The following is a 9,138-nucleotide window of genomic DNA, read 5'->3' as shown; positions in this document are numbered from 1 at the left end:
TGCAGCTTGCATCGAACAGATGAAGCTAGGATATATCAAGGGTGATAATACAAAACACATATCGCCAAAGTTTTTCTACAATCAGCAACAACAGGCTCTCCTCAAGATTCAAGTGAATCAAGTAAGGTCTGAGGAGAATGTGGTAGATTTGTTCACCAAATCATTGCCTAAGGCCACATTTGAGAAACATGTGAAGAACATAGGAATGCGAAGACTTTCCAAGCTCCCTTGATTAATGTAAGTATCAAGGGGAGGTGTAGACGTCAGGGGGAGTCAAACACACACATGTCATCCTCAAATGTAGAAGGTGCGTTGTGCACTTTTCCTTCGACCAAGGTGTATTTTTTGTCCCACAGGGTTTTTATTGTTACTTGACAAGGTTTTTAGTGAGGCAACAACTCATGCACCATTTCGTCTTTGACTTGGCACAAGGGGGAGTGTTAAAGGAAAATCACATTATGTGCCTTCGTCAAAGAAACTGACGAAAGAGGGAATCAAGAAATTGCAATCACCTCACAATCAACATTTACTATCATTATTGTAATTGATGTTAATTGATGTTTTCATTGTAATTATATCCCTATATAAAGGGGTTATGAAATGAAATGAGTAGACCAATTCCAATTCTCAATTTACTTTTACAGTTATATATTATTTGTGAAATTTGTTCTTTCATTTATTGTCCAAAAAGGACATGGATTTTGTATTTAAAATGTGTGTGTTCACTAGAGTTGAAAGGGTGATTTCTTGGCTTTAGTGACTTGATACAAATACTCTCGCAAGTGTACGAATCGTGTCAAGATAAAGAAGTATTAAGCCCAAAGTTTATCGTACCACGGGGATTAGTGGTTAACCCACAATCCTTGGGTAGTCGGAACTAATTAAAGTCACTAAGCATGCAAAAGAAAAATAAAATAAAATAAAAATACTAATCTAAGGCACCAAGCGTTAGCAATGCTCGGCTTTAATTTGCATCAAAACCTAATCAAAACTAAGAGCCTAGTGATGGCTAGTTACGATGAGATAGAAATTGTCATTCGAAATTGTGATTGTAATTTTCTAATAATTAAATTGCAAAAATTTAAATGAAAGCTTTAGCTAACAACTAAATTAAATAAAGGAAAGAAAAGTAAGAAATGGAAATTAAGTAACTAGGGTATCCTCTTAGCCAAATTCAATGCACAAGTAGTGGATGAGGTGAGGTGGCGTGGCAGCATGTGATTGGCTTAGGAGAGAAAGAAAAAATGGTCTGAACTTGGTCAACAAAGATAATTAAGCAATGGGTCAATTGTTGCTTAATTAAGACCACCACGTGCATGCAACAGGTTTCAAACTTTCAATCTTCTCTTCTTCTTTTTTTCTTTTTTTCTTTTTCTTTCTTTCTTTCTTCTTCTTTTCTCTCTCGTCTTTTTCTACTACCTCGATCACAACTCTCAAGATATGTTTGCAAGCATCAATAATATCGTAGTGATTTCACTTCTTTGTTCGGATTGACCATGATTAGTTGACATTTTTCTCCTTTTGTCGGGAAACTCAATTTGCTTCAATTCGCACAATTTTCTCTCATTTCCACAACTCTGCTTATTTTCTACAAAATAAATAAAAATGAATTAAATTGACTTAAAGATTAGCTTAATTCTAGTATTTAGAGTGCAATTACGCACATAGAAATGTGTGTAATCATTTAGCGTTAGTTGTTTGATTTCTTATTGATTTCTTGTTTTAATTGAATTGTTTGGTTTTAATGTGATCTCCTGAACTACACTATACGCAGGAGTTGCTATGATTTGAACTGTGTGATTTTAGCTGATCTCCTGAACTAATTTTCTATGCAGGGATTACTGATTTTTACCTTATGTGATTGTAAGTTCGATTGTGTATTGTGAAGTTAAATGTTGTTGCTTTAATTTATTCATAAGTTTTAGTTTATTCATAAGTTGAGGAAATTATAAGCATGTGTTGTTTTGAGTCATTTCAGTTGAGTTTTACTCATACGAGCTTAAAAAGCTTACTGGGTTTGTTGTTGCAACCCGGTGCACTATTCCATGGTGTAAGAGTTATTCTTGCAGGTGAGGGCAACCAGGGTTGAGATCGCGGCTTGTTGTTGCAGCAACGTTAGGTTTAAAACCTATTTTGTGTATCTGTTGTTGTTTGTAGGTATGCTCCTTGTGAGCGTTTACATTTACTTTGATACTTTTGAGTTTATGTAAACACTTGGTAATTTAATATGTGACTCTAGAGAATGATTCGGTATTGACATTTGTGGGCTTGGTTTGTTTTCTTGCTTAGATTAAATGGAAAAAGTTAGTATGCAAATTTTGGCGAATTGTTGATTTATCGGCTTATGGCATTTCATTTTTGAATTTCTTTATTCAAAATTCAGGGCGTGACAGTTTGGTATAAGAGCTTAAGGTACATATTTGGTGATAATCAGTACTACTCGAGTGATGGCCCGTCTGCAGCGGATCTCCATCATATACTCTTCGGTATTGATATAGTCATTAGGTATGTGGGAGTGTTAGAGTGTCGAGTCGTCAGAGCATAGGTCGGCTCTGTAAGTCAAGTGTAGGAGCATTTGTGTAGCTTCTTTTGAGTTTTATTCTTTTGAGGAATGAGAATCTCTAGACTGAACTTTTGTTTGAGATAGAAGATTTTGTTGCAGAAGTGTATCCTCCTTAATTGTATTAGTCTTTTAGTTAATACACTAGTCCTTGTATATGTGACTTATACTTGTGTTTAAATTTTATACAAGTGTTAACCAAGTGTTGTTATGCTCCTTAGGTAATGGATCCTCAGGGAGGCAGGGGCAGGGGTAGATCGAGGTATATAGTTACCTCTCAGGAGGAGTTCTATCATGAGAAGTAGATGGTGCAATTTGTTCCGCCTGTTGTTGAGGCAGTTGTACGTTGCTACTCACCTATCTAGGCTGATTAGGGAGGTCACTAGACTAGGGGCAGTGGCATTTCAAGATGGTACATGTTACTTGTTGGCCGATCAGTAGATCGAGAACATGGATACATACTTTGATATAGTCGTCTGTACTGACATGGAGAAGAAGAAGACAGCTACGTTCCTCGTCCAGAATGAGGCAGGACGGTGGTGGGATTTTGTGCTGAGGACTAAGGATATATCGGTTGTAATATTTCTTTTTAATAAAGACTTGTCAGTTTTGTTTCAAAAAAAAAAAAAATTATTCCAATTCTGAAGTGCAATAAAGCAAATTCTGAGGAGAACAATAATAAGCTAATTTAAAAAAATAAAAAATAATAAAAAAATCCAATTCTTAAGTCATTTAGCGCCAAGCAAACCAGTGAGCTCTTCCGAATATTTGATACTCGAGAGTGATTGAGAAGAAGATGAAGAACTTGTCGCCAGTGTTAGCTTTTTCGAGAGCGATTAAGAAGAACTGGTGGTAGAGCTGTACGTACTTTGTACTCGATCTGCGGAGGTTGCCGCCTCCATTTCTCAGAGACTTGAAGCAGGTGGTAAATCCAATTCTAACACTGTCGTTTCAAATCAATCATATAATTCGTCCTTCAATTTCTGCTTAAATCACCATCCCTGAGCGTTTGGCTGCTCAATTTTTTGTCCAAGACACTCTTGCAGCTCGCTAATCTCCACGTCGTGGTGCAAATCGGAGTCGCCCGAGCGACTCGCCCCGAGATCGATCGGATAGGTCTCTGCTTCGTCTTCAAAAATAATCCGATCAGGTACGCCAATTCGTAATGCACAGAACCTGTTTGATATTTTTTTTTTTTTTTTTTTTTTTTTTTTTTTTTTTGAGAATAAGAACCTGTTTGATTTATTGTGTCTGAGAGTAAGATCTGAAACTGACATGTCGTTTTACAGCTGAAGATCCTATACACGTACGCCTAGTCCACGCGGTTAACGGCCTGCGGGAAAATGCATTCCAGCCTCAGATGGACGATTCCGGTGCTCTCCTTGTCCCTGGCCTCAAGCATTTTCTCTGATATATATTATATATACTCACTTTGTTAGCTGATTTTGTTGATTTTTATATTTCATTGCAGATGTACATGAAGCTTTCCACTGCATGGCCATTTATGTAAGCGAAGCGGAACTGGCGTCCTTTGTTTGGCTTCCGTTTGGTCAATGGTGCATCTCTGTTGGTCACTCTGACGTACGCTCTTACGCCATCCCCTCGCTCCATTCTACTCTTCATCTTCACCCATCACCTCACTGCTTACGCCACCACCACCACCACCAACTTATATATATAACTCACCCAAACACCTTCCTTCACTCACTCTGCTACTCTCTGCTTCTGCTCACTCACTCACAGAGACATTTAACACATAGCATTTATGGCGAGCATGAGGAGGATGAAGCTCGGGTCACAAGGCCTGGAGGTCTCAGCTCAAGGACTGGGCTGCATGGGCATGTCTGCCTTCTATGGCGCCCCGAAGCCCGAACCCGACATGATCAAGCTCATCCACCACGCCATCGACTCCGGCGTCACCTTCCTCGACACCTCCGATGTGTACGGTCCCCACACCAACGAAATGCTCCTCGGCAAGGTGTGTCCTTCACTCTTGTAATATTGATTACTATTTATATGAGATTGTTTGGAATTCATTAATTGAATTGATGGACCAGGCTTTGAGTGGAGGGGTGAGAGACAAGGTTGAACTGGCCACCAAATTCGGTATCAGGTTTGTGGACAACAAAATGGCAATTCGAGGTGACCCGGAATATGTGAGAGCTGCTTGTGAAGGAAGCTTGAAACGCCTTGGTGTTGCTTCTGTTGATCTCTATTATCAGCATAGGATTGACACCCGTGTCCCCATTGAAGTCACGGTTTGATTTCTTCTGTTTCCTCTTCAATTTGATTTCGCTGCATGCAGCCATTTTAATTCATACATGTTATTAGTTCCTCAATATCCTCTAGTTTGTGGTTTTCCTAGTGGAACTGAGGGCTTGACCACTACTAGATACTGTTATTTTTAGCCTCAACTGCTTCGTATTGAATTGATGATCAAGTTTGAAGAGGTTGTCAGTGATGAGTGTAAATGGGCCTTTACAAATCTTGCTTTACTTGCATTGCGTCAAGTGATGAGGAAATAGTCCCATCTTTCGAATCATTACACTCGGTTTGTGTAAAGATGTGTGATTCTCTGTTATCTTGACAATCACTGATTTACAAATCATCTCTAGGCTGCCAAATTTTTTTGGTTGGTGAAAAGTTGCTTTTAGCATCCAAGGCATTGATTCTATAAATCTTCTTAGTGAGCCCAACAAACCGTTACATCTTTGATTGACCCATATTTACTCCAAGCTCCTCCTCCTTCCTCGTGTATATATGATTTATGCACTATTATACAGTAGGAGAATGGTAATTAATGTGATTGCCTCTTTTAGTTGAGATTATGACTAAACTGCAGATCATTTTTAATTCTGAATTTTAAATCAAATGTGCACTGGTTTTCAGCTTCCATTTGCTATGTTCATGCTATCTTGGGCATATACCTAGTTTGCTTCTGTTATCTTATTCATATGTCTAGTTGCTTGTGTTATCATCCCCATATGTATACGACTTATGTTATGCCCTATGTATAAGGGAAATTTACATTATGACACGACACCTATGAATAGAAGTACATGTTGATTAGAGTTGCATCCTTTAGTACTACAGGTCTACAGTACAGTCCAGAAATTTATAATTTTTAATCTATATGGAAAGGGAAAATTTCGCAAACAGTACACCAAGTAAATTAGTGGTCTAATTCTTATACATAAAGTTCCAAACCAAACATTTTGGTACACGAAATCTGAAACTCGACCCACTATCAGTACACGACGTTATGCCCTCAGTTCGTTTTTTTTTTTAATAAATTTTTTTTTCTGTTATTTTTTTTTTCCTTCGTTTTTTATGTTATTTTTTTTTCTTCCTTCGTTTTTTTTTTCCTTCGTTTTTATCTCTTTCTTTCTTTTCACATGACTAAATATTGGCTGAGTTACAAATATAAGCTGTAGGACCATAAATCTCACCAATTGGAGGGCAAGGGTGGCGTTGGAAGCGAGGGAGTGAGTGTGGAGGTGAGGAAGGTGGCGTTGGAAGCGAGGGAGTGAGCCCGAAAGAAGGAAGAAGAAAGAGATAAAAACGAAGGAAAAAAAAATAACAGAAAAAACGAAGGAAAAAAAATAACAGAAAAAACGAAGGGAAAAAAAATAACAGAAAAAAAAATTTATTAAAAAAAAAACGAACTGAGGGCATAATGGACATTTTGGTGTCAAAAATTGACGTCGTGTACTGATAGTGGGTCGAGTTTCAGATTTCGTGTACCGAAATGTTTGGTTTGGAACTTTATGTATAAGAATTATTAGTGACCTTTACTTGGTATACTGTTTGCGAAATTTTCCCATATGGAAAAGATTTTGTGAACTACCATTTGTTAAACACAAAAACCACTACATTCTATCATCATTTTCAGTGTATATCATTTCCAAAATTGTTAAATCACATAATGTTCTGTATTATCTTGTAGCTTATGCATCTTCCCTACTAGACTATTAATCTTTTGTTATTGCGATGCGTAAGTCTGTTACTCTCATTTTCTTAAATTCCTTTATTTTGTCTTTCACAAGGTGGGGGAGCTCAAGAAGCTAATTGAAGAGGGTAAAATAAAGTACATTGGTCTGTCTGAGGCGTCAGCTTCAACAATAAGAAGAGCCCATGCTGTTCATCCAATAACTGCTGTGCAGCTGGAGTGGTCCTTGTGGTCAAGAGATGTAGAGGAAGAAATAATCCCTACTTGTCGGTAAGGCTTGACGGAGCTACCTAGATTATTATGGAGTACGTTGCTAGCAATTCATTGATATTACTGTTCCAAATTTCTCAGGGAACTTGGCATTGGCATTGTTGCATACAGTCCTCTAGGAAGATGATTCTTATCATCGGGGGCAAATTTCATCGAAAATCTTCCCAATGATGATTCTCGAAAGGTTGGTTACACAAATATTAATTGTGATGTGCATGTGCATTAGTATATACTAAACTTAATTATGTAGCTGATCCCATGTCTCGTCCTTCTATCTCCGTGAAAGTTCTTAAATCTTATGTTTGTAGTTGACCTAATTTAGTAATCTGTGTTTGTGTGTCCTGGTTGACTTCATTCAGTAGTCTGTTGTAATTCCAGTATCCAAGCCTTAAATGTATCACTCTCGAGAGGATCACTACGTGATTAAATTTAATAAGTATTCATAATATGTTTCGAGCTGTGGTGCATGACAACAAAAGGAGTGCCATGCTATGATCGTAATCATAAGAAGCTTATTATAATTCTTACTACAATTATCAAATATCTTTCAGTGCTAAGAAAATACGGCAGTTGATGTGGAAGATGCCCAAATTATTTTTCGTATTATGTACGAGTTATGTTCAATCTGCTTATTAGTGCCTTTGGATATCATTTGGTTTGATAAAGCTATATTTCGTGATGCTCAAATATGTACTGCGTTGGTTGCAGAATATGCCCAGGTTCCAAGCTGAAAACCTAGAGCATAATAAAACAATATTTGAGCGAGTAAGTGATCTTGCAGCAAGGAAGGGTTGCACCCCATCTCAACTAGCACTGGCCTGGGTTCATCACCAAGGAAATGATGTGTGCCCTATACCCGGAACCACCAAGATTGAGAATTTTAACCAAAACATTAAGGCTCTGTCTGTGAAACTGACACCAAAAGAAATGGCCGAGCTTGAATCTTTTGCTTCCGCAGATGCTGTTAAGGGCGACAGATATCAGACTGGCATCAATACTTGGATGAACTCTGAAACTCCACCACTGTCTTCATGGAAATCCACATAAGTAGGTGCCTAGATTCTCCGAGTTATGTCACAATAATGTCTCTTTGTGCCTTGAGAATTTAGTGAATTTGTATTTTTGTTCAAAGAGTACTTGGTGGTTTATGAAGTCACCAGAGTAATATGTTTAATGTCTGTCCTTGAAACGTACAATAAAATGTTTTGTATTAAAATTTGAATTTTATAACTTGTCTGAGTATCCGGGTTCGTGTGTTTGGTGGGATTGTAAGATAATGATTTTCTATTTGAAACTGGAACAAGGTCATGTGTTCGAACCCTATAAAAAATGGGGTTAAAATAAAAAAAATAAAAAATTGTCTGAGTATCCAGGAGTAACAAAATATATAAGGCGAACAAAAATTCTGAAATTCTTTCAAGTTAAAAGTGTTTATATTGTTAGAGATGTATAGTACATCCAAATCCTCAGAAGGTGATTACATGTTCTACCATGGAGGTTTAGACTCTCATGAAGTCATCCTTCGTTACTTGACTCATTTATCAAGTCTTTTGTTTGCTTGTCTCTCTGAGACATAATTTATATGGCGTTTTTGGCCTTAATTAGATTATATTATCTCTTTTGTTAAAAAAATGATAAAAAAAAATTAAACGAAAGTCTGAAATATTTTATATGCCGTTTTGGTCTTAATTAGATGATATTATCTCTTTTGTTAAAAATAAAAAATAAAAAAAATTAAACAAAAATGTGAAATAGTTTATAAGATATGGATATACACCAATATATTTAATGACCAATTGCATATAGGGCTATTTTTGAATATTATGTTACCCAACATGCCGCTAACATTTTTTTTTTCTTCATTAACCAACTAGATTAAAAATTGTTTAAATTTTAGATATCAAAAATCAACATATTTACGAAAATGTCACTAGAGTAAAAAATCATCAATAATTCTCTCTTTTCTCCTCTCCGGCGAGGTCTCTGACGACATCCGGCTACTCTCACCACCACCAAAAACTACTCTTACCAACACCAAAAGTTATTCTCACTAACACCAAAGCCTACTACTCTCACCAACACCAAAAAGTTACTCTCACCAACAACAAAAGCAACTTTCACCAACACCAGAAAGCTACTCTCACCAACATCATCATTTTCCATAATTGCGGACATTGTCTCTGCCTGATTCATGGCGTTGCTCGCCATTTCAGAGAATGGAAAAATCATCTTTGGGGGTTGTTGCAACACTACAATTTCCCGGCATCACTGCGCAATTAGGCGTCTGATTTCGGTGAAGAATAAAATTGATGCAAAGGCTCTGATGGGAACGATGTCATCCATTTGGGGTTTGAAGAAT

The 9,138-nt window shown here is 37.1% G+C and overlaps 1 pseudogene; it reads left to right on the top strand.

Moving 5' to 3' along the window:
• Nucleotides 1–3,293: 3,293 nt before the first annotated feature.
• On the top strand, nucleotides 3,294–7,988 carry LOC133712619 (probable aldo-keto reductase 2; annotated as a pseudogene).
• The last annotated feature ends 1,150 nt before the right edge of the window (nucleotides 7,989–9,138 follow it).

This window comes from Rosa rugosa, chromosome 5, assembly GCF_958449725.1.
Source record: "Rosa rugosa chromosome 5, drRosRugo1.1, whole genome shotgun sequence".
Lineage (NCBI taxonomy): Eukaryota > Viridiplantae > Streptophyta > Magnoliopsida > Rosales > Rosaceae > Rosa > Rosa rugosa.
This window is presented reverse-complemented; position numbering and strand designations above follow the sequence as displayed.